The 25,899-nt window shown below is 47.0% G+C and overlaps 1 protein-coding gene across 4 annotated transcripts in view; it reads right to left on the bottom strand.

The window, feature by feature from the left end:
* The window catches only part of LOC306814073 (ubiquitin-associated protein 2-like), a 185,728-nt gene extending 160,347 nt beyond the window's left edge, over positions 1-25,381 (bottom strand). For 3 of the 4 annotated variants that reach the window (XM_079329785.1, XM_079329784.1, XM_079329782.1), the window contains exon 1: positions 25,294-25,310. The gene's annotated coding sequence lies outside the window, so the exon portion shown is untranslated. Of the gene's footprint in view, positions 1-25,293; positions 25,311-25,330 lie in introns of those variants that run through there. The other variant, XM_079329786.1, reaches the window with a different exon arrangement.
* Between the last annotated feature and the right edge of the window lie 518 nt (positions 25,382-25,899).

The following is a 25,899-nucleotide window of genomic DNA, read 5'->3' on the forward strand; positions in this document are numbered from 1 at the left end:
TTTCGAAAGGGAATTGTGTCAAGCTTTAAATACTTATGCAAATGCCAAGAAAGCTGTCAGCTAAGAAGAAAAGGATTATGCCGCTTGTGGGGGGAAGGGAAGGGAAACTGTCTGGGAGAAGTAAAGGTGTTTAAATTAGATGAAGTCAAAAAATTGGGACCCCTTAGACTGTCTTCCGCCCCCATATCCACTAGCACCTAATGCACCCTCTCCACCCCCTGGCAGGCCTAGTCAAAATACCCAGGGAAGAATGGCTCAGCAGGAAGGATTAAAAAAAGACAACCAAGCAGCATCATTATATCCCCTCCAAGAAGCTCCATTGGGAGGGGCACAGGAGGGAATTAGGTTTGTAACTGTCCCACTCAACTCCTCTGAAGTAAAAGCGTTCAAAAAGGAATTCAAAACTCTACTAGAAGATCCTATTGGATTAGCAGAACAAGTAGATCAGTTTTTAGGGCCTAATATTTATACTTAAGATGAAATACAATCTATACTAAACCTTTTGTTTACATTTGAAAAAAGGCAGATGATTTGAGCTTCAGGTATGCAAATATGGGAGAGGGAATATGTAAACCGACTCCCTGGGGAGGATAAAATGCCTTTCCAGTGCCCGATGTGGGACCACAATAACCCTAGGGGAAGGCAAAACATGGAAGAGTATAGAGCATTAATTATCAGAGGAATTAAAAAAGCTGCTCCCCAAAATCAGAACGCTCATAAGGCATTTGCAGAGCAACAAAAGAAGGAGGAAACTCCAACTGAATGGCTGGAGAGGTTAAAAAAGAATATAAAACAATAATCAGGAATGGACACTGATACAAAACCTGGATAAACACTGTTAAAAGTAACCTTTGTCACCCATGCATACCTGGATATAAGGAAGAAACTAGAAAGACTAGAAGATTGGCAAGACAGAGGGTTGAATGACCTGTTAAAGGAAGCCCAAAAGGTATATGTACAGAGAGATGAGGAAAAAGCAAAGGCAAAAGATAAGGTAATGGCAGTTGCTATAGCCAAAAGAAACCACAAAGGAAAGACACTCCTTTAAGCAGGTGAGGCCCCAATTGGGCCAAAACAAGGTGGGGGGAGAAGGGTGGTGTCAGGAAAAGTTTAAGGTCAACAGAACTCCCTGGGGAAGGGACCCTAAAGAGAAGTGAACATCCGTGTCCTGGTTTGAAAGGACAGGTGTCTGCCAGTAGGGGCAGAAGTTTCCCTTTTTGGAATAGTGACTTTGGTTCCACTCCCCTCCCCCAAGTATTACGATTGTTTGAATCAAGGACTCTGAGGCAGAGATAAGGTGGGGTGGGAATAACAGCTCTTTTACTAATATATCTAACTATACAAACAGAAAACAATAACAGTTAAAATTGCTAACAGAACGAAATAGATAACTCGGTGTCAGTCCCTTTAGATGCAAGCACGCTGTCTCTGTACTTAGTCCAGAGCCCGGATTTGCCAGAGGGCAGACGAGAACGAAGGCAGGAGGGAGGGGGGAGGGGCAGCAGCGGCCACGCTGGTCTCGGGCGGGAACGGGCTCACCCTCACCGAGGGCGGCGGCTCCTCGCTCACCGTGTGTGTCCGGGGGATCAGCTGTGTCCACAGAGGCAGGAGGCTGGAACGGGGCAGATGCAGGGCAGGTGATCACAGAGGGTCTGGCTCTCCTGTGCTCGGCAGCGTGGCTGAACGATCCCAGGCGTCCTCCTCCCGGCTCGCCGGAAACGCGAGTGCCCTCCTGGAAGCTTCAGATGCCCCTCCGGGGGCCGTCCCCACCCACCCCTTTGTCTGGACCCATCAGGGACCCTGGGTGTAACCCGGCCAGCTCCATTGGCATGATAATGGGAAAAATTCTTTCAATTGACACAGTAACAGAAAAAACACTCAACCCCCAACATTATCCACCCCGAATTTTTCCATGCCATCATGCTACATCATATTGAAACCTTTAAATTGTATACATACATGTAGTTACGGGCACAGTATCATATATAGTTCACCCTAGAACAAGGTCCCCTTGGGGTATGCATCGGGTCTCTCCATCCTTTTGCATCACCCACCAAGTGCAACCTGGTCCTTGAGCGAAAAACACCCCACGAACAGGATTGTCTTTGCTGGAAGCAGAGTTCACCCAGACAGTTTTCCCTAACATGCCTCTCAGGTGTACCACTGGAACCTTATCTCCCTCTGCTGCTCCCAAGGGCTCTGACTGGGCAGGGCCTGCTCGGTTAGTGGAACCTCGGGTATTCACTAACCATGTGGCCTTTGGTAGATTGATCTCCCAGTTCTTGAAAGTCCCCCCACTAAGTGCCTTTAAAGTGGTCTTAGGAAGACCATTGCACCATTCGACTTTCCCAGCCGCTGGTGCATGGTAGGGAATATGGTACACCCACTCGATGCCATGTTCTTTAGCCCAGGTGTTTATAAGGCTATTTTTGAAATGAGTCCCATTGTCTGACTCAATTCTTTCAGGGGTACCATGTCTCCAGAGGACTTGCTTTTCCAGGCCCAGGATGGTGTTCCGAGCAGTGGCGTGGGGCACAGCGTAGGTCTCCAACCATCCGGTGGTGGCTTCTACCATGGTCAGCACGTAGCGCTTGCCCTGGCGGGTCTGAGGCAGTGTGATATAGTCAATCTGCCAGGCCTCTCCATACTTATATTTGGACCATCGCCCCCCATACCAGAGGGGCTTCACCCGCTTGGCCTGTTTGATGGCAGCGCACGTGTCACAGTCATGAATAACCTGAGAGATGCTGTCCATGGTTAGATCCACCCCTCGGTCTCGTGCCCACTTATAGGTGGCGTCTCTGCCCTGATGGTCTGAGGCATCGTGGGCCCATCGAGCATTGGCTACCATCCACGAATCAGTGTAAAGGTAGAGCTTTGGCCATTTCTCTCTCTCAGCAATGTCCAAGGCCAGCTGAACAGCTTTGAGTTCAGCAAGTTGAATTAATCCACCTTCTCCTTCGGTAGCTTGTGCCACCTGTCGTGTGGGGCTCCATACGGCAGCTTTCCACTTCCGGTTCATCCCCACAATGCGGCAGGAACCGTCGGTGAAAAGGGCGTAGCGTGTTTCATCTGCTGGCAGCTGGTTGTACGGTGGAGCTTCTTCAGCCCGGGTCACTTGCTTCTGCTCCTCTTCATCAGCGAGACCAAAATCTTCATCTTCTGGCCAGTTCGTAATTATCTCCAAAATCCCAGGGCGATTTGGGTTACCAATACGGGCGCGCTGCGTGATGAGGGCAATCCACTTGCTCCAGGTGGCGTCGGTGGCGTGGTGAGTAGAGGGAACCTTTCCTTTGAACATCCACCCCAGCACTGGCAGTCGGGGTGCCAGAAGAAGCTGTGCTTCTGTGCCAATCACCTCTGAGGCAGCTTGAACTCCCTCATAGGCAGCCAAGATTTCCTTCTCTGTGGGAGTGTAGTTGGCTTCAGATCCTTTGTAGCTTCTGCTCCAGAATCCCAGGGGTCGGCCTCGGGTCTCACCAGGCACCTTCTGCCAAAGGCTCCAGGACAGACCATGGTTCCCAGCTGCAGAGTAGAGCACATTCTTTACCTCTGGTCCTGTCCTGACTGGGCCAAGGGCCACTGCATGAGCGATTTCCTGTTTGATCTGGGCAAAAGCTTGCTGTTGTTCAGGGCCCTAATGGAAATCGTTCTTCTTGCGAGTGACCTGGTTGAGAGGGCTCACAATCTGGCTGTACTCAGGGACGTGCATTCTCCAAAAGCCGATAGCACCTAGAAAAGCTTGTGTCTCCTTCTTGCTTGTTGGTGGGGACATTGCAGTGATCTTATTGATGACTTCAGTGGGGATCTGGCGCCATCCATCCTGCCACTTCACTCCCAGGAACTGGATCTCTCGGGCAGGTCCTTTGACTTTGCTCTTTTTAATGGCGAAACCGGCTCCCAGTAAAATCTGGATGATCTTCTCTCCTTTCTCAAACACCTCCATTGCTGTGTTCCCCCACACAATGATGTCATCGATGTACTGCAAATGTTCTGGAGCCTCACCCTTTTCCAGTGCAGCCTGGATCAGTCCGTGGCAGATGGTGGGGCTGTGCTTCCACCCCTGGGGCAGTCGGTTCCAGGTGTACTGCACGCCCCTCCAGGTGAAAGTAAACTGAGGCCTGCACTCTGCTGCCAAAGGAATGGAGAAGAATGCATTTGCAATGTCAATGGTGGCATACCACCTTGCTGCCTTGGACTCCAGCTCGTACTGGAGTTCCAGCATGTCCGGCACGGCAGCGCTCAGCGGTGGAGTCACTTCATTCAATGCCCGATAGTCCACAGTCAGTCTCCATTCTCCATCAGATTTCTGCACAGGCCACATAGGACTGTTGAAGGGTGAGTGGCTCTTGCTGACCACCCCTTGGCTCTCTAGATCACGGATCATCTTGTGGATGGGGATCAGAGCATCTCGATTTGTCCGGTACTGCCGGCGGTGCACTGTCATGGTGGCAATTGGCACCTGTTGCTCAGTCACTTTCAGGAGTCCTACTGCAGAGGGGTTTTCTGACAGTCCAGGCAAGGTGTTCAACTGCTTAATGCTCTCTGTCGCTACAGCAGCTATTCCAAAAGCCCACACGAACCCCTTTGGGTCTTTGTAGTAGCCGTTCCTGAGGAAGTCTATGCCTAGAATGCACGGTGCCCCTGGGCCAGTTACAATTGGATGTTTCTGCCACCCCTTCCCTGTCAGGCTAATCTCAGCTTCCAGCAAAGTGAATTCCTGTGATCCCCCCGTCACCCCAACAATGGAAACAGGTACCTTCCCCACATGTTCTGATGGTATCAGGGTGCATTGTGAACCAGTATCAACTAGCACTTTATGTTTCTGTGGCTTTGATGTACCAGGCCATCGCACCCACACTATCCAATAAATTGTGTCATCCCATGCCTCTCCCTGGCTAGAGGCAGGGCCCCTCTAGCCCTGGTTATTATTTCTTTCCTGGGCATACATAGTGGAGCTTTCTTCCCCGGGATCTGACAGAACATCCTCCTTGCTGTAATACCCTGCACCTTGCTTGTGGGAGGTTGAGGCTACCTTCATTTTAGTGCGGCTCCCTCGGTTAGCATTTCTCTCACTGAGCTGACGCACCCGTGCTGCCAGGACAGAAGTGGGTTTCCCATCCCATTTTCCCATGTCTTCCCCATGGTCTCGCAGGAAGAACCACAGGTCAGCTTGTGAGGTGTACCCTCTCTCCCTTGCTGGGGGACGTGAAGCTCTGACTTGGGGGCCTGTGACTCGTACTGCTGCTACGCTGATCTTCCTCACCTCCTCAATTCTCTCTATCATCTCCTCCCTCATATCCTTAATTTTATCTTCAACCTGTTGGAGGTCCCTGGCCACGGCAGAGACATTAGCCTGCATTGGGCCATTCATCATGCTCTCGAAATTTCTGAGTTTGTTGGCAACAGAACACACTGTCTCTGGACTGTTATCGGCATTAATCATTGCTATGTAGGTGGTATATTGAGATGGACCCAAGGTTGCCAGATTCCATAACATCTGCCCTGTGCACTTGACCTTGTCAGGGTCATTGTCATGCTGTCCATACCTCCCAAAGAGTACCTCTAATACTGCTGTCTCTCTCAGCTGTTGGATCCCTTCCTCAAGGGTCTTCCAGCGCATCCTACGGTGGTGCTCCTGCATTCTCTCTCTGTGGACAAACTTCTCTCTCACACTCATTAAAAGCCGGTCCCAGAGGGAAAGGTGCCTTGCTCACTTATGAATATCTGGTCCACACCTGAATCCTGGGCCAAGGATCCCAAATTCCTGACATAATCAATCCACCAAACTAATTGGACAATAGCCACAGCAACCTTGGTGAGGGTGCCCAAATTCAAAAAAGGGCTTACAAATGGGAGGGAGATGGCTGTGACCACATGGAACACAAACCAGATTAAACCAGACAACATATTGCCAGTTAAGAGAGCTGTTATTCCTGTCTTAACTCTCAACTCAGTGCCCTCTGCTCCACGTCTGGGCGCCAAAATCTGTCCTGGTTTGAAAGGACAGGTGTCTGCCAGTAGGGGCAGAAGTTTCCCTTTTTGGAATAGAGACTTTGGTTCCACTCCCCTCCCCCAAGTATTACGATTGTTTGAATCAAGGACTCTGAGGCAGAGATAAGGGGGGGTGGGAATAAGAGCTCTTTTACTAATATATCTAACTATACAAACAGAAAACAATAACAGTTAAAATTGCTAACAGAACGAAATAGATAACTCGGTGTCAGTCCCTTTAGATGCAAGCACGCTGTCTCTGTACTTAGTCCAGAGCCCGGATTTGCCAGAGGGCAGACGGGAACGAAGGCAGGAGGGAGGGGGGAGGGGCAGCAGCGGCCACGCCGGTCCCGGGCGGGAACGGGCTCACCCTCACCGAGGGCGGCGGCTCCTCGCTCACCGTGTGTGTCCGGGGGATCAGCTGAGGCAGAGGCAGGAGGCTGGAACGGGGCAGATGCAGGGCAGGTGATCGCAGAGGGTCTGGCTCTGCTGTGCTCGGCAGCGTGGCTGAACGATCCCAGGCGTCCTCCTCCCAGCTCGCAGGAAACGTGAGTGCCCTCCTGGAAGCCTCAGAGGCCCCTCCGGGGGCCGTCCCCACCCACCCCTTTGTCTGGACCCATCAGGGACCCTGGGTGTAGCCCGGCCAGCTCCATTGGCATGATAATGGGAAAAATTCTTACAATTGACACAGTAACAGAAAAGCACTCAACCCCGAACAATCCGGGGCCCAATCTGTCACTATTGCAAAGAAATTGGACACTTAAGGCGAAGCTGCCTTCGGAATCAAACAACAACTAGAAAATGTGATAAAAATCCCAAAGTTAAAAAAAAATGTTTAAAGATCTGGGAGAAAGAATCAGTAAAGAATTAAATGTCACCAATTGCTGGGTTTGCGGGGGAGCGTTAATGTCTGAAGAGTGGCCATGGAAAGGTAGCAGCCCGGTTTAACTTCTCAAATTGAACCAGATCAACATGAAAGGAGAACACTGACCCAAAGGGTATATATTAAGTTCAGAAATACTAGGAAAAAAGTGCCTCTGGCATATGGGAAAAGAGTTCACAGACAATGTAGGACAAACCTCCTGTAAAAGACATAATGTGTTTAATGGAACTTTTACATGGAAGATCCCTGAAAAAACCAACACAATATTGAACCCAGGAGAAGAAAAAGAAGTGTAAATATTAAAAAAAAAAAAAAAAAATCCTGTGTAATAACTCTGGGGAAAACCCTTATTATGAGATCCCTAAAATATCTAAATTTTGAGAACACATGAATAATCAAAGGGATGGAGTACTGGAAGACACCAGATAGCTTATTTTGGATATGTGGGAGAAGAGCTTATCCAAATCTTCCTCCGCTATGGAAAGGGAGTTGCACCTAAGGAATTATACAACCACGATTCTTCCTGTTACCAAGCCAAGACAGTGATAATCTGGAAATACCAGTATACAATGCCTTAAAGAGAAATAAAAGAGAACTACTTGGAGAAATTGGAGAACACCAAAAGTGAGGTAATAAGGACTGGCCTCCTGAACGAATAATACAGACATATAGTCCAGTTACCTGAACACAAGATGGGAGTTGGGGGTATTGAACCCCAATTTATATGCTAAATCACATCATAAGACTCCAAGAAGTTTTAGAAATCATAACCAATGGAACAGTTGGGGCCATGGATTAATAGTCAACAAAGACAAACAAGAGCTGCTGCATACCAAAATCAGATAGCACTAGACTATTTATTAGCAAAAAAAAAAAAGGAGGGGTTTGCAGAAAATTTAACACATCCAATTGTTGTTTACAAATTGGTGATAATAGGGATGCAGTTTTGGATATATTGAAAAACATCCAGAAAAATAGCTTATGTACCAGTCCAGAAATGAGAATCTATAATGAATAAAGAATGGTTAAAAAATTTATTTTAATTAACCTGGTGGAAAAAAGTGGGAAACGTAGTACTTTGTGGAATAATGAGTCTGATTTTCCTTCCATGTTTAATCCCATGCCTAATCCGATTAATTACCTATGTGGTTCAGAATATGCGAGTGATGACAGTATCCACCAATCCGGAACTAGAAAATGTAGGGAAAAAACAAAACATTCCAGTATTAAGAAGGAAAAAAAATGACAAAAGCCGAAAAAAAGCATGCAAAATCTATGAAAAGTATCGGTATGCCAAAAATTTAGAAATTCAAAAGTAGTAGCTCAAGTCAAATACACTAAGAAAGAAAAAGGGGAGGAATTGTTTAAAAAGGACTGCAATATAATATTGGCTTTTGCATTTAGGTATTAGTTTCTGCATTGATCATAAGTATTTAGATATAGTATCATATATACCTTTATTTAGCTGTTTGTTAGTATAACACAATCTACCAGTTTAAGTATGTATTGCATACCTTATAGAAATAGTAGTGTGGCAAATATATGATATTATAGGCCTTAACTAAACACTGGGTGTTAAAATACCTCTATGTAACCAAACCAAATGATGTAAGGCAATCATGTTACCCCCCTTCTCCGCTGACTGAATTCTCCAAGTGATAAGATAACTGTGACACAAACCAGAGCACCGGAAGACCATTTAAAAATGCCATGCTAAATTTAAAAAGGACATACTAAATCCTTATCAGAAGACATAAAACAACAGGATGGAGACACAAAAGGAATAAAATATATTAACTTGACACATAAGATGTCATGCAGATAAGACAGAATATGAAGAAACCAAACAGAAGATTTCCCATAACATCAAACAGTTCACAAGAATGTCTGAATAATGTATGGACTGTATGAATATGTATGTACCTCAGTAATGTAACAATATAAAGATAATGCTATTGGGGACTACTGGTGTGTTCTTTGGATGTTTGCCAGGAGCACCCCAGCACTTGACTTTTGTCTCTTATTTTATTCCCTATTAAACTTTTTTTAAAAAAATCTGTGGTGTTATTCCATTTTTCACACCTGTGATAGTCTGGAGTTAGCACACTGTGATTTAAGATATGTTGACTCCACTAGGTCTCAATTTGTTGTTTAATCCATGTTTGATTTTCAGGATGAAAGGGTACTTTAAGGAAAAATACATGCACACAAATATTTGGAACACTCCTGAGGGGATGAAGCAGCACAGGAAGATCAGTCTGCTGTGAAAATGGCCCAAACAACCTGAATATAACAAGATCTTTAAAGAATATCCTCATCTTGCTGACTGCAACTCATGAGCAGCACAATTTGGCAACAGGTCTGAAGAAGTAAACCAGTGATGGTAACTGTGGAAACACCCCCAGATTGATGGTCTCCATGAAGCCAATATGGGCACATTAGAATTCATTTCAGATGTAACACAGTCATCTTAAAGCACAATTGGCAGTAGACACAACATTTAGCCCAGCCCAAGAACGAGAAGCAGCTGAAGGGCCCTGCTCCACCACCATCAATGCACTGCAACAGTGCACTGACCAGGGCAACATTGCACCCCCCTGTCATGGACATACCTTCACCACACTGGGCCGCAGTTTCACACCTTACCACACCTACTTAAGGCATCACTTTAAAGTAACAAAGCAACAGGAAGGAGGAGGGCAGTTAGCAACTGCCTTCTAATTACCATAGTAACTACTATTTTGAGCATTAAGTGGGATATCACTAATAAGATGGGGATGTAGCAGGATGCTCTGCCTGGAGTGGGGGCAAAACAACTTGAACAGTACCCTATTTGCAAAGCTATGACTGGTGAATGGAGAAGAGGGAGGGATGTCATGCAGCTTTTTGGTGTTGAAGAAATGCTGAAACCAGTCTAACTCATCAGTCCCAAAGTTAAATATCCTGATAGTGAGGTGAAAATATGGCAGACCTGGTAAAGTACCTGAGATAAAGGAACCAACAAGTGATAGTACTGATAACTTATCTAAAGTTGCTGAGCTGACACAGCTGGCTCAGAAACACAACTGACAGTCAAACACTAGTATAAAAGCCCAGTCCTGCTTTTTAATGGCAGGGTCTTCTAACATATCCTTTCTTGGAGTATGTGTGGAGATTCCTTCCTTGAGTGAGGATGCCCCCCATGGTTATTCCTTGAGGTTGAGCAAGAGATTTGCCCACAGTCATTGTTATGGGTAATATCAATCTCTACTTAATAATTATTTTTAAAAATAATTGCTTCAAAGATAGTGCACTATACTAGTTATAGTGTGGTGATGCATCCCCTCTCCACCCTCAGGCTACACTATAATCTGAGAAATGTTCATTAGGCCTTGGCCTTGACAGCAGCACCTGGGCTGAGTTTCTCTTGAGCTTATCAGAAACACTGTCTGCTCCCAGAAACTGGTGCTGTTTAATGAGCTCCTGCTTTTTAACAAACAGCATTGGAAACTTATTTTTCCTGCCTGAATAACCATTCAAGTGGACTAACATTTCTGTTATTGAACTTTGAAATAAAGTTACGGCCCGAAATTGTGGACAGGATGGAAAATTACTATGACTAAAGCCCACTCTCTTGAAGCCCTATAAACAGCAGTCCAAAGTGAGACCCTTTGAGCTCTCCTGGATCACAGCAGACTGTGACCAGCAACTTCCCTCTGAGTGGGGCCTCTCAGAGCCAGCAAACTCTCAAGTTTCCTATACTTGGAGGATCACTGAATGCCAAAGACAGATCCCAGGTTGATACCCCCCACTCCTCAAGGCTCAACCCTTCACCCACTGAGAAGATGCAAAGGCATCCAATGTATGTCACTGATTTTGAAGGGAATTTTTCATACATATATACCTTGTACATATTATTAGGTCTGTGTGAGTGTGAATATGCTATAGCCAATGGACTAGGAATGTTGCTCTCATACATTCTCAAGTACTTTAGATTTGTAGGTAAATTGGCTGGTGGGTTACTGTTCTGCTATAGCAAATTCTACACTAATCCTTAGTTAAATTGTTTAACTTAAGCTATCAATTAAGTGCTGTTAAAACCTTTGGGTCTAAACTGTCTGTCAACTCTGGGGCTCAGTTTAACAAGGGGGTCTACTCTCAACTTTGTGACTCAACAGAAGAGTCTTCCTTATTCCTTTTTATTCTTACCCCTTGGGTAACACAGGTTCCAAGCCAGAGGGAGTAGTCAGAGTGAGCATTTTGCATGTCAATCACTCTCTCTTTTGTACACTTTTGTTATTAATATTGCTGCTGTTACTGCTAATTTTCTTATCCCATTGCTGTTTCCAGTAAATTGTTCTTATCTCAGCCCTTGATCTTTACCTTTCCTGCCTCCAATTCTCCTCTACAGTAATCCACAGGGGGGAGGGGGGAAAATGAGGGGAGAGCAAGCAGCAGCATGGTTTTAGTGGGAGCACTAAATTGAAGAATACCATTCCTAAACCACAATACTCTAATCACAAAGTTACTCAGGATTTCGCACAATGACAGGGCTGGGAAAAGACTGCAGGATACTGCTTCATGATGGCATGACTACTGTACGTATACAATAAGTGTAGATTTTACTGCTATGCAGTACCATGATATAAGCATGAGAAAAAAAGAATGGAGCAAAACAAACGTGTCTGTACCTGTTGTCTAAAGCATTTCACCACCTTTATTACTGCTTGAAAGGGAAAAAGTTTCCAAGAGTCAGATGTTGCTCAGAAGTAGTGTTGATTACTCAGTGTCTGTAATGTCCCAAGCCAACACCACCAAACCAGAGCTTATGGATCCTGGGAGGATTTCTGTCTCATCTTAGTTTTCTCCGGCAAATATGAAGAATATTGATAGCCAGGAGTAGATCTGCATCACTGACAAAACATCAGAGGAGAAAGAAAACATATTATCGGTACGCTTTCATGTTTTACCAATAAAAGAAGATTGCTGGGAGTGGCCAGATGTTATAGATGAGTAATGCGATGGTTGGATCTCACAGTTAAAGGATGAATATTGTGTGTATGTTAAGTTCTGTGGATGTATAATTATGTCATTGTAATATATCCTCCCATAGTCCTCTTTCCCCATCCCCTTGTAATAGCCTTGGTAATCAGGCATTTCAGGAGGCTTGGCTTGTTACTAGAAGGCACAGCATAACAACACCTGACCTCCAATCAAGATATAAGAAAGTAATATTCACCAATGAATGGCAGAGAAATAATTGACCAACAAGACTTTGGGAGGGGCTAAAGGTATAAAAGCAGTTGCATCCATTTTGCAAATGAGCATATGGCTGCTAGTCACGGGGACTCCCAGCGCTGCTCTTTCTCCTTATTCAGTCTTTTGTTGTAGTTTTGTCAAGGTTTAAAAAACTTTTGAAATTCCATAAGTGAGCGTTGTTTCTCACAAATGGGGGTTAGTCCAGGATCTATAACCTTGTCCCTGTAGCCCTAGATTTTGGATGAATGGTGCGCCCCTGCTAAATTTGGTGGCTCAAATGACCTTTCCTGGGACCATCAGTGATTGTAGGTTGACACCCGGGAGACAACAAAGACTGAATAATGAAAGAAGGGGAAGAAGAGAAAAAGCCCCTGAAAAACTGCAGATCTAGAGAACTGTGAGTATTTGCACGTGTGAGAGCCAAGAGTATGCTTGCAGTGTGAGTGGGGTAGTTCTGGGAACTGCTTAGGGTGAGTGTGAAACTTAGAAGATCCTCATAATTGCTTTGGCCAGATTATATGTCCGTAATGTGGGTGTGCAAATGCCAGCTCCAGGCAAGTAGTAGCACACGGCATCCGGTCCTGGATCGCTGGAGCTTACAGGATATTGGATGGTTGGACATATAAGGCGGGACGCATAGTAGAGGAAAGTGGGAACCTGTGGACGGTGGGACGTGTGGTGGAGGAAAGCAGGGACCCCACGGGTGGTGGGATGCGTGTGATAGAGCAATAGGAAAAAGCCAGCGGCGGGTACTACAAATGAAGGCAGATTCATGCAGACAGTATTCGGTAGTGCTAAGTGCAATAAAGCTCTGTCACGCACAGGCTCACTGCCCGCAGTGATTCAGGGATGCCAAGCAGTAGAGCCCAGCGGGGCTGACCCGGTAGAAAGGTTTCCAGACTGGGGGATACCCATTTGCGTGGAGACGGCACCAGTGGTGGGAAGGCCACTGCTTGGAGGGAACCATGTGTATCAGAGGGTACCCAATTGTGCAGTTATCAGACTGGGGGGAGGGTGGGGGGTGACGCAAGAGCCTGTGTGGGCAGCGGCAAGCAGAGACCGCGGACAAAGGGTTGTACAGACTTTCCCCAAGCAGGGACCATGCTCATACTGGGGCATGGGGTGGGGCCACTGGCAGTGGGAGCGGTAAAGTGGAGTGGAGTAGCCGCAGGACCTCAGGAGCACCACGTGGTCAATGTCAAGCAGGGGCCCGGCATGGTGACCTCTGGTCTGCTGACCCAGTTGGGGGGCGGGAGCTGCAGGGTGCACTAGGCATGGTTGTGCACGGCACTGCCGACAGGCAAGCACTGGCCCACAAATGGGGGCTGCTCCACATGGGTTACGGCAGCTCAGGGCACTTGGCATGGTGACTCTTGGTGGTGCCAACCCGACTGGAGATGCCAGAGGCAGTTGGAAGCACTAAAACCTGGCGCCACAGGCCCGCTTGTGCAGAGCTGCCAGTGACGACTGTGTTTAGCAGTTGCCTGCGATCGTGGGGAACCAGAGACCTCCAAGGTGTGCGGCTGAGACAGGTCCACCTGGGCAGCAGCGGGCCAGAATTGCTAAGTGTAGTAGCGCCCAGTGCCACCAGCCCAGCTGAAGATCGGACAGCCCAGGAGTGGAGCAGTGGCCACCGCTGTGTGTGAGGCCACCAGCGGGGAGGGCCACTGATTGGTGCAGACCACGCTCATGGACAGGGGGGTTCAGAAGAGTGGGGCCGCTAGCAGCAGGAACTGCAGACAGCAGAGACCAGTGGCAGCGGGAGCCGTGGGCAGTGAGGCACAAGAGAGAGCCACGGGCAGTGAGGGGCTGTCACTGTGTGCAGTGACTGGGGGTGTGCTGGGCGCAGTTGCGCAGAGCTGCCGGCATGGAGGGGGGAGGCTCCTGGCCCACTGCAGCCCCGACTGCAGGGCAACAACCATGACCCCGGCAGGTAGGTCAAGAGAGACGGAGAGAGGGAGGTGAGGAATGGGTCTTGCCCCCAGGCTCCTCCACATGGGCAGCTGTCTGTGAGCCCCCCCTCCTCCCATCCCGCTCCCAGAGCGAGCTGCTAGAGTGGAGCTCGCCCTTGCCAGGGCCACCACAGTACAGTAGCAGCAGTGGAGGGGGAGCAAGGGACAGCATTGAAAGCGCCGCTGTGGGGAAAGAGAGAGGGGCGGGGAAGGCCGGCATGAGCAGTAGAAGATAAAACCAGGGCAGAGATAGCCTTAATCTCTCACTAGCTCTCCAAACCTTGCCAAGTTATTTGTTTTTGTTAAGACAAAAGCAAGACTCCTTTTTCTCTTTCTTTTTCTCTTTCTCCCTTCTCTCTTCTCGCTGTTCAGAGGGGGGTTGCAGGCATTAGATGTGCCAGTATTCTAAGATCCCACTGGGATGGTAGGAGCTGGGCCTGGGAACTGCCGCCTTTGGAGTTACATCTCCTCCTCCCATTGCTGATGCTCAAAGCCCAGATGTGCTCTATGAACTTAAAGTTCTGAAAACTGGGTTAGAGGCTACATAGGAAGAGGAGAAGGTTCACCAGAGCCCTTCTACTACCATGCTATCTCCAGGGCAAAGACTGGAATAGAAGCCAGCCAACGTACAAACCCCATCTACTCTGCCAGTTCCTGTAAGAATGAGCTCCTGCAGAGGAGAAGATTGGGGGAAGAATGCTGTTCTCTTAAGAAGGTGTTAGGGATTGAGTGTTTTTCTATAACTGTGTCAATTTAAAGAATTTTTCCCATTATCATGCCAATGGAGCTGGCCGGGTTACACCCAGGATCTCTGATGACTCCAGACAAAAGGGGTGGGTGGGAGCAGCTTCTGGAGGGGCTACTTGTGCTTCCAGGGAGAACTTGTGTTTCCAGCGAGCTCGGAGCAGGACGCCCCGTCTGCAGCCCCCGCTGTGGAACACAGGAGAGCCAGACCCTCTGTGATCACCTGCCCTGCATCTGCCCCGTTCCAGCCTCCTGCCTCTGCAGACACAGCTGATCACCCGGACACACACGGTGAGCGAGGAGCCGCCGCTCCAGCCCGTTCCCACCCGAGACCGGCGTGGCCGCTGCCGCCCCCTCCTGCCTCTGCTCCCGCCTGCCCTCGGCAGCTGCCAGGCTTTGCTCTGTCTGCAGCACCGAGACCGAGCACAGAGAGAGTGTGCCTGCAGCTTGAGAAAGGACTGGAACTGAGTTATCTGTTCTGTTTTGTTGGTAATTTTAACAACTGCTGTTGTTTTCTGCTTGTACAGTTAGATATATTAGTAAAAGAGCTGTTATTCCCACCCCCCTATCTCTGCCTCAGAGTCCTTGATTCAAACAATTATAATACTTGGGAGGAGTGGAATTAAAGTCTCTATTTGAAAGGAAAACTTCTGCCCTTACTGGCAGACACCTGTCCTTTCAAACCAAGACAGATTTGGGATCCAGACGTGGGACAGAGGGCACTGAGTGGAGAGTTAAAACAGGATTAACAGCTCTCTTAAGTAGCAACAGCTTGTCCGGTTTAATCTGGTTTGGGTTCCATGTGGTCACAGATATCTCTCTCCCATTTGCTAGCCCTTATTTGAATATGGGCCCCCTCAACAAAGTTACTGTAGCTATTGCCGATTTGTTTCATTATGTCAGGAATTCATGTTTTTTTAATTTTTTGTGGGAAGTGGCCACATGGATCCGGAGCTATCGTACTATAACTGCATGTTTCTGGGGTTATTTCAGTAATGGTACTTACTGTGAGGTTATGAATGCAAGGGAAATTTTCTCCCAACCCATCAAGCAGTTTTTTGAGGCTATCCCACCAGTTTTCAAGGATTTCAGATCTGTTTTAATTGCCAGTGTTATTAATCAGTGGCTGGTGCTGCTGATAGGCCTGTTCTACTTAGCATTCAGAAACAAGGGAATATTGGCTTGGATAACAATTCTGATTCCTACCCCAGGAAATAGAGGTGCTGCCCCAGAGTCTGCCCCTGCCCCAGGGACTAGGGATCCCGCCCCAGAGCCTGATGCTGCCCCACAGCCCACCACAGAAATGAACCACCCAGAGTGGGTGGGGGCTCTAGTGAAGGATATAGGTCAGATGTTGAAGGAGTAAAGCCAGATGTAGAAGGAGCACTTTTCCCCAGCTGGTGAGAAACACTCGCCTTAAAGAGGGAGAGTCAGATGGTGCTGCAGTGGAACCCGTATATGTTACATCTGTCCAGGTTCCAGCTGAGCCAGAGGAGCAGTCAAAGCCAGCAGTAGTTGCCCCTGTGAAAACTAGAAAATCTAAAATGAAAACCAGACACCTAGATAATGGGGATCAGCAAGGAACGTCCGCACAACCAGCAAGGGAGCCAGAGGTTGAGATTGTCACCGAGTCCCTCTCATACGATAGTCTCTGTAACCTGCATAAAGACATTGCACAGCGGGGCTGTGAGTTTTTTACAACTTGGTTACTCCGGGTCTGGGACCTTACGGGAACAGGTGTACAACTGGATGGAACTGAGGCCAGGAATTTGGGATCCTTGGCCCAGGATTCAGGTGTGGACCGGATATTCATAAGTGAGCAAGGCACCTTTCCCTCTGGGACCGGCTTTTAATGAGTGTGAGAGAGAAGTTTGTCCACAGAGAGAGAATGCAGGAGCACCACCGTAGGATGCGCTGGAAGACCCTTGAGGAAGGGATCCAACAGCTGAGAGAGACAGCAGTATTAGAGGTACTCTTTGGGAGGGATGGACAGCATGACAATGACCCCAACAAGGGCAGGTGCACAGGGCAGATGTTGTGGAATTTGGCAACACTGGGGCCATCTCAATATACCACCTACATAGCAATGATTAATGCCGATAACCACCCAGAGACAGTGTGTTCTGTTGCCAACAAACTCAGAAATTTTGAGAGCATGATGAATGGCCCAATGCAGGCCAATGTCTCTGCCGTAGTCAGGGACCTCCAGGAGGCCCAAGAAAGGATGACAGATATGAGGGAGGAGATGAGAGAGGAGATAAAGAAGATCAGTGTGGCACCACTGTGAGTCACAGGCCCCAAATCTAGAACCCAACATTCCCCCAGCTAGGGAGAGAGGGTACACCTCACGAACTGACCTGTGGTTCTTCCTGCGAGACCATGGGGAAGACATGGGAAAATGGGATGGGAAACCCACTTCTGTCCTGGCAGCACGGGTGCGTCAGCTCAGGGAGGGAAATGCTAACCGAGGGAGCCGCACTAAAATAAAGGTAGCCTCAACCTCCCACAAGCAAGGTGCAGGGTATTACAGCAAGGAGGATGTTCTGTCAGATCCCCTGGAAGGAACCTCCAATATGTATGCCCAGGAAAGAAATAATAACCAGGGCTAGAGGGGCCCTGCCTCTAGCCAGGGAGAGGCATGAGATGACAGGATCTATTGGATAGTGTGGGTGCGATGGCCTGGCACATCAAAGCCACAGAAACATAAAGTGCTAGTTGATACTGGTTCACAATGCACCCTGATACCATCAGAACATGTGGGGAAGGTACCTGTTTCCATTGTTGGGGTGACAGGGGGATCACAGGAATTCACTTTGCTGGAAGCTGAGATTAGCCTACACAGGGAAGGGGTGGCAGAAACATCCAATTGTAACTGGCCCAGGGGCACCGTGCATTCTAGGCATAGACTTCCTCAGGAATGGCTACTACAAAGACCCAAAGGGGTTCGTGTGGGCTTTTGGAATAGCTGCTGTAGCGACAGAGAGCATTAAGCAGTTGAACACCTTGCCTGGACTGTCAGAAAACCCCTCTGCAGTAGGACTCCTGAAAGTGACTGAGCAACAGGTGCCAATTGCCACCATGACAGTGCACCGCCGGCAGCACCAGACAAATCGAGATGCTCTGATCCCCATCCACAAGATGATCCGTGATCTAGAGAGCCAAGGGGTGGTCAGCAAGAGCCACTCACCCTTCAACAGTCCCATTTGGCCCGTGCAGAAATCTGATGGAGAATGGAGACTGACTGTGGACTATCGGGCATTGAATGAAGTGACTCCACCGCTGAGCGCTGCCGTGCCGGACATGCTGGAACTCCAGTACGAGCTGGAGTCCAAGGCAGCAAGGTGGTATCCCACCATTGACATTGCCAATGCATTCTTCTCCATTCCTTTGGCATCAGAGTGCAGGCCTCAGTTTGCTTTCACCTGGAGAGGCGTGCAGTACACCTGCAACCGACTGCCCCAGGGGTGGAAACACAGGCCCATCCTCTGATATGGGCTGATCCAGGCTGCACTGGAAAAGGGTGAAGCTCCAGAACATTTGCAGTACATTGATGACATCATTGTGTGGGGGAACATGGCAGTGGAGGTATTTGAGAAAGGAGAGAAGATCATCCAGATTTTGCTGGGAGCCGGTTTCGCCATTAAAAAGAGAAAAGTCAAAGGACCTGCTCGAGAGATCCAGTTCCTGGGAGTGAAGTGGCAGGATGGACGGCGCCAGATCCGCACTGAGGTCATCAATAAGATCACTGCAATGTCTCCACCAACAAGCAAGAAGGAAACACAAGCTTTTCTAGGTGCCATAGGCTTTTGAGAATGCACATCTCTGAGAACAGCCAGACTGTGATCCCTCTCTACGTGGTCACCTGCAAGAAGAACGATTTCCACTGCTGCCCTGAACAACAGCCAGCGAAGCACGTGAAGCCCCTCTGGTATGGGGGGCGGTGGTCTACATATACGTATGGAGAGGCCTGGCAGATTGACTATATCACACTGCCTCACACCCAACAAGGCAAGTGCTACCTCGTGACCATGGTGGAAGCCACCTCCAGATGGTTGAAGACCTACGCTGTGCCCCACGCCACTGCTCGGAACACCATCCTGGGCCTTGAGAAACAAGTCCTCTGGAGGCATGGCACCCCTGAAAGAATTGAGTCAGACAATGGGACTCATTTCAAAAATAGCCTTATAAACACCTGGGCTAAAGAACATGGCATTGAGTGGGTGTACCATATTCCCTACCATGCACCAGCGGCTGGGAAAGTCGAATGGTGCAATGGTCTGCTTAAAACCTCCTTAAAGGCACTTGGTGGGGGGACTTTCAAGAACTGGGAGATCAATCTACCAAAGGCCACATGGTTAGTGAATACCCGAGGTTCCACTAACCGAGCAGGCCCTGCCCAATCTGAGCCCTTGGGAGCACCAGATGGAGATAAGGTTCCAGTGGTACACCTGAGAGGCATGTTAGGAAAAACTGTCTGGGTGAACTCTGCTTCCAGTAAAGACAATCCTGTTCGTGGAGTGGTTTTCGCTCAAGGACCAGATTGCACTTGGTGGGTGATGCAAAAGGATGGAGACCTGATGCATACCCCAAGGGGACCTTGTTCTAGGGTGAAATGTCTATGATACTGTGCCTGTAACTGCATCTATGTATATGATTTAAAAGTTTTAATATGCTGTAGCATGTTGGCATAGAAAAAATTCAGGGTGGATAATGTCGAGGGTTTAATGGTTTTCAATTACTCTGTCAATTTAAAAAATATTTCCCATTCTCATGCCAATGGAGCTGGCCGGGTTACACTCAGGATCTTTGACGACTCCAGACAAAAGGGGTAGGTGGGAGCGGCTTCCGGGGGGGCCTCTTGTGCTTGGGAAGGGGATCGGGGGGGGGGGACATGACGACTCATGTTTCCAGTGAGCTCAGAGGAGGATGCTCCGTCTCCATCCCACGCTGTGAAACACAGGAGAGCCAGACCCTCTGTGATCACCTGCCCTGCATCTGCCCCGTTCCAGCCTCCTGCCTCTGCGGACACAGCTGATCCCCCGGACACACACGGTGAGCGAGGAGCCGCCGCTCCAGCCCGTTCCCACCCGAGACCGGCGTGGCCGCTGCCGCCCCCTCCTGCCTCCGCTCCCGCCTGCCCTCAGCAGCTCCGGGCTTTGTTCCAGCTGCAGCACCGGGACCGAGCACAGAGAGAGTGTGCCTACAGCTTGAGAAAGGACTGGAACCGAGTTATCTGTTCTGCTTTGTTGGTAATTTTAACAACTGCTGTTGTTTTCTGCTTGTACAGTTAGATATATTAGTAAAAGAGCTGTTACTCCCACCCCCTTATCTCTGCCTCAGAGTCCTTGATTCAAACAATTATAATACTTGGGGGAAGTGGAACCAAAGTCTCTATTCCAAAGGAAAACTTCTGCCTTTAGTGGCAGACACCTGTCCTTCAAACCAGGACAAATAGTTTATCGTTTTTAAATAAAACAAACAAAGGCCAGTAAGCAATAAAGGAAATATGTATGTTCTTTTTTGAAATTGTTTTAATTTAAATGGTTTCTTGTTTTTTAAAATGTTAATGGTTTTGAAACTAAATGATTTTTCTTTAATGTTGAATTGTAAAATTGTAGTTACTAAGCATTGAACCTATAACATGTCAAGCTAAAAATTATGATGTTAACAGTTTTCTAAATAAAAACAGCACAGCTCCAATGATACATCAAGCACATCAATAACTTAGAATACTAAGCTTATAAAATTCAATAACAAATTTTTAAATTTTTAAATTTTAACTGAAAAATGGGGAATTGTGGCAGTGAATATTCCAGCTTTTCTAGAAGATGCAATCTGAAACCCAGCCAGTCTGATAAGCAGGCAGGTACCTGGGTAAAAATCCCAGCTCATCTATTGGACCTTAAGTGCTGATGTATCATTGGCCAAGAAATTGAATGACAGAAATTATAAGCAATCACCTGTGTGAGCCCGGGAAAGATCAAGCACCCTATTTAAGAATGCTCACAAAAGAATAAAGAAGCCTAAGTCTTGATACAGTGAACTATGAGTGTCGTGTCTTTGTCTCCGACCAGACACCAACCCTCCCCCCTGGCCCAACAGATGAAACAGCAGAAACTACTATAACAACCTAACAGTTCCAAGTGACATGACCAGAAGCAGTGGACACAAGTGGTTTATGATAAAAAAACACAATTCAGTTAACACTTGAAACCAAATAGAGGAAACGAAAGGGTTTTCAGAAGCCATATGCTTCATTCTATATTATTATATCCCTCATCCTCAAAACACTTAACAAAATAAACACAGTTGAAAACAACAAATTATTTTCTTTGCTCATCCTACTTCCAAGAACAGTATTTTAGTCATAAGAAATACAACTGAAATGTTCTAGATGAAGCCTATACCACACAGAATAAAATTGCAGAAAAACTTCCTCTCTCTACAGCTAACCATTAAAAATGTTTAGGAATATCATCATGGCTATTGAATTTAAATTTTACACCTTCAACCATAAGGCTACATGACAGATTAAGATGGGTCCTTCCCCCTCCATTAAACCAGGTTAAAAAAAGTACAACTTAATAATTTAAATTTGGAGGTTAATCAAGTGTTTGTTTTCTCCATTTAACTTTGGATTCAAATAGTGAATGATCCTGTAACACAAATTCCACTGAATCTGCATCTTTTGCAGATCTGTAATAACCAGTGGTTCCTGTGCAATAAAGCAAAAAAACCCCACCCCAACCATAAAGTTTACAATATAAATATTACTTTGAGCAAACTTTAAGTGTTGAGAAAGATCAAAGATCTCTCAATACGGAAAACACTTCATCATTTTTAATGCAAAATGCTGCACACATCCCGGTTAAGAACTCCTCCAAGCTCATCTATTGGAAGACTGATTTAAGAAGCCGGGGAGGGAGAGGAAAAAAGCTTGGCAATTTTACCTTCAAAAGAAGCCAGTGTCTTGCAGCTTTCACAAAGACAGCTGAACAAAAAAACCAAAAATTCAAGAGAAGTAGAAGTAAAAACAACTCCAAGGGAGCTGAGCAAAGTTGTTCACATAAGCTATCTTCCAAGCTTTAGTCTAAAGGGAACACAAATAAAACAATATGCTCAGCAAAATAATCATGCTATAGTAAAAGCAAGATGAGCAAGCCATGAGATCTTAGGCATCAGACTGTATCACTGCTACTCTGTCTTTAGTCACTGTTTACTCTGCAGCATTGCAAAGTAGTGGGAAGAAAATAGCCAAGGGTACCACACCTGAAACAGCCTGCAGGAGCCCCAGGCAGATGGATAGTTCCAACAAACTCCCAATTTGGATGACCAAAATTAAAGAGTATGGACTTTCACGTCAGAGAAAAACAGAGAAACCCTCTGTATTATTTTAGTAAAATATGAATCTGAGGCAATTGTAAAGGAGCTACTTCACAACCTTTCATCCTGGTGATCACTTTAATGAGCATAACCTGAATAGGAAAGTTATATGAAAAACAGTACAAGTCAAAACTAGGTCTCTGAGAAGCAGAGGACATAATGGGCTACGAACAAGCAGACTGTATTAGAAAAAAAAACCAACTATAAATTCAACAAAAAGCTCAGGAAGAATAACAACACATTTCCTCTAGCACCTTCCATTCAATAATTTTGAAGGATACAAATACAACACTAAGTTTCTTTAATCTGTCATCTTACAAAGGGGATAAGTCACTTGGCTTGTCTTTTACCAAGATCATATGAAGCTTTTGCAAAGCCAGGCACAGAAAACAGGTCTTCAGAGTCCTGCTCATGTGCTGTAACCAAATAAGAGACAAAGATAAATTTAAAAAATTATTAAAATATATTAGTTTGTATTCCTAGTCTTTCATGAAGTACCTATTCAAGTATTAGTACTAAACATCACTGAAATTGCAAGTAAATATTACTGTCATCAGTAATACTATGAATGACAATTATTAACGGTATACTAACAGTCCATGATACATAAATTTCTCAAGCACTATTAATCAGCATACTATTCTGCTACAATCAGTATCACAAGGGGGACACCAACAAATGTAAAACATACCAAGAAATGGCATTCTATGAGGAAAGCATCACATAGAAATCCAAGAAAGAAATGTAAAACACCAAAAATCTGCTCCTAATTTCTATAAAGGTAGCTTAAAAATTTTAAAAACTAAAAATAAAAAAAAAAAAAACCAACAAAAAAAACAACAAACCACCAAAAAAAAAAAAAAAAAAAAAAAAAAAAAAAAAAAAAAACCAACTAAAAACTGTACACACGCTCCTGGTAACACAAGATTTTTTGGTTGGGTTTTCCCTTAGCTTCCTTAGATTTTAGTGCTGAGTCTGTAACTCCAAAGTCCTCCTAAATTGTCAAATCCTTTTGCAATTCATGGCACCAGGAGTTTTTTTGAGGACTGGCCAAAACAATGCAAGTGAAACAGTCTAAATTTCTGAATTTCCATGCCATTGTTTTTATTACTATAAACACTTAAAAAAAAAAAAAATCAACATACTGATAAAACTCCAACTAGAACAGTTTGCCCCATTCCCACTCCTACCTACCTCCTTTAAATTGATGAGATTATAAACACAGTTGCCTTATTTTCCACAAAACTGATTCACATTAGTTAATCCAGTTTCTCAGTGTAACCTTCCAGGACTCCCAAAAATCATTAATGCTATGAAATAATTTAGCCTTGCTTGCTTTCAAGTTACCTAGTGTAAGGTTAAAAATATATTCTTCAAACAAGTTAGATCAAACCACAACAAAAAGATCAGGCCAAGGTATCAATATTGAGGGAATTACTAAAAGACCCTAGTAAATACTAAAAAAGCAAAGCCTCAGAAGGCTGAATTGCTACGATTTGTTGTGAAGGGCCCTGTTTCAATGGCAAATGCTACTTCCCCTCCTTTCTCCTTCCCTCACATCCAGCTGTAATTTCTGTTCTTGAAAACAGCTGCTCTCAGACAAGAATAGTCCCTCCATTTTATCAGGCACCACCACTACCCCAGAGACTATCACACCTTGATCTGCTGCTAGATTATAAATATTCAGTATTCACTTAAATTGAGATTACTAAAAACAGATTACTGCTTGGTAGCTAGAAACAAAGCAGGCTGGTCAGTATGAGCGTCCCCTTACATAGCTCCACACCAAACCGAAAGTTTCTGTTCCACTAGACCACATGTTCCTTTGAAGGTAACCAAGGGAGCTCTGCATGTCCATGCACCAAGCTCAAAGGTGCACCAGGTCCCTTTCTACACCCAGTTTCTTGCAGAAGGGTTTCTACCAGCTCACTTTTCTGCTATAATTTTCTTCAGCAACAATAGCAGACACAGAAGAGCTTTCTTTTTGTTTTTAAATGAAAAAAGCCAGTCCAATAACAAAGCCCTGCACTGACCTGCAATTCTCAACAAGCACACATAGTTAGGGGTGAGGAAAGACTAAGTAGAAATGGTTAACAGAAATAACAGTTCATTCATTGTCATGTCCTCGAGGAACCTAGTGTTGCTGCCAATATGCTACCATCAGTGAATTCTGTAGCTGTGACCGTGACACAGCTGCCCTACCGCACCAGTGAGGGAGCGCTGGGGAAGGAGACAGAGAAATAAAACGTGAAAGTAACACCCTACACAAAACACAAATCAATAGTTATTCACCCACTTGTTCCCTTCCTATGCTGTCAGCCCTCCTTTGCCCCAACTCGAGATTAGAAAGACCTAAAGACGCCTCCCTTCACCAGATACACTTCGAAAGGTCCACTGTACTCCCCGCCCTTTTTTCACACCCACAAGCCCAAGGAACCAGAAGCACAAATCCTTCTGGAGAGCCCCCCCCCCCCCCCAGCTGTAACGAGATGAAAAATAAGGAGAAAGGGGTGCAAGACCGCCTCTCCAGAATAGAAAGGCGCAAAAAATTAATCCACCTCTCCCAACACCCACCAGGTGGCCTTCCCCTCCCCACACGAACGCGGACTGGGGCAGAAGCTACCCGCAACTGCAGCCTACTCAACGGCCCCTAACCGCGCCCCTGAAGGAATGGGGGAAGGGTGACAATCTAGAGCAGAGCGAAGCTTCCCTCTGACGGCCGCCAGCATAAGTAGGGCAGAGCCACCTCCCCTCACGCTACTACCCTCATTCCCCCCCACAGATGGGAAGGGGCAGTAGGCCCAGCGGGGAGGGGCGGTCCCAGCAGACACCCGTCACCGGACAAAAGCTCACACCACAATGAGGAACCGGCCCTAGGCAGCGAGCTTGTCCCAGGGCCTCAGACCGCGGAGGGTCCGACAACCGCCCCCAAAACGTCAAGATGGGAAGAGGCGCCAGACCTCCCTTGGGCGCGCGAGTTCACCGCAGCCACCGCGCGCACGGGGCAGGCAGTGAAGAAGGGGGACAGGTGCGCGCACATTCCCATCCATCCATCCCCCCCTCCCAGCAGGAGGCAGCCCCGGCCCCCCTACTCGATACCTGCCCAATGTGCTCACAAAACAGCAGAGGCGCTCACCACCGCCACGTGACTAGTTGCCTAGCTCCCCCTCCTTCCCCACGCACACGCACGGCCGCTCCCCCACCACGGGATGTCACGCAACATCACATGACACACTCCTCGCCCGCCCTTCCGCCTACCCTGGCACGCATATGACCGAGGCTTCACCCCTCCCCCGAAGCGCCTGCGCAGCCGGAGGGGTTGGTTAAATCTCTTCAAAGCTGCGCTGAGGGGAGGTGGCATATGGTGCGTCTCCGTGAGGGGTCTTCCCTGTACTGGTGGTTGCTGGCTGCTCCGCGGACGGCTCTGAGGGAAGGCTGCAGCTGTTACTGGGGTCGCTCTATGTAGGGTTGATGAACCGGCGGAGCCCGACTGGGAAGGGCATCTGCGGGGACAGGCAGCCCTACCTTAGCTCTCTCTCAGGCCGTGCGGAGACAAAGACTTAACACCCTAGGAAGCAGCCTGGGCCTTGGTGGGATGGGTTTAGGAACAGGGTGAACGTTCATGGTTCAGTACCTCTCACTGGTCAAAGGAACAGTTCGAACTAGGAGCTCGGGGTTTTTTGCGCTTCTTTTAAAAAGTGGGCT

Source organism: Erithacus rubecula (assembly GCF_903797595.1).
Source record: "Erithacus rubecula genome assembly, contig: SUPER_W_unloc_1, whole genome shotgun sequence".
NCBI lineage: Eukaryota > Metazoa > Chordata > Aves > Passeriformes > Muscicapidae > Erithacus > Erithacus rubecula.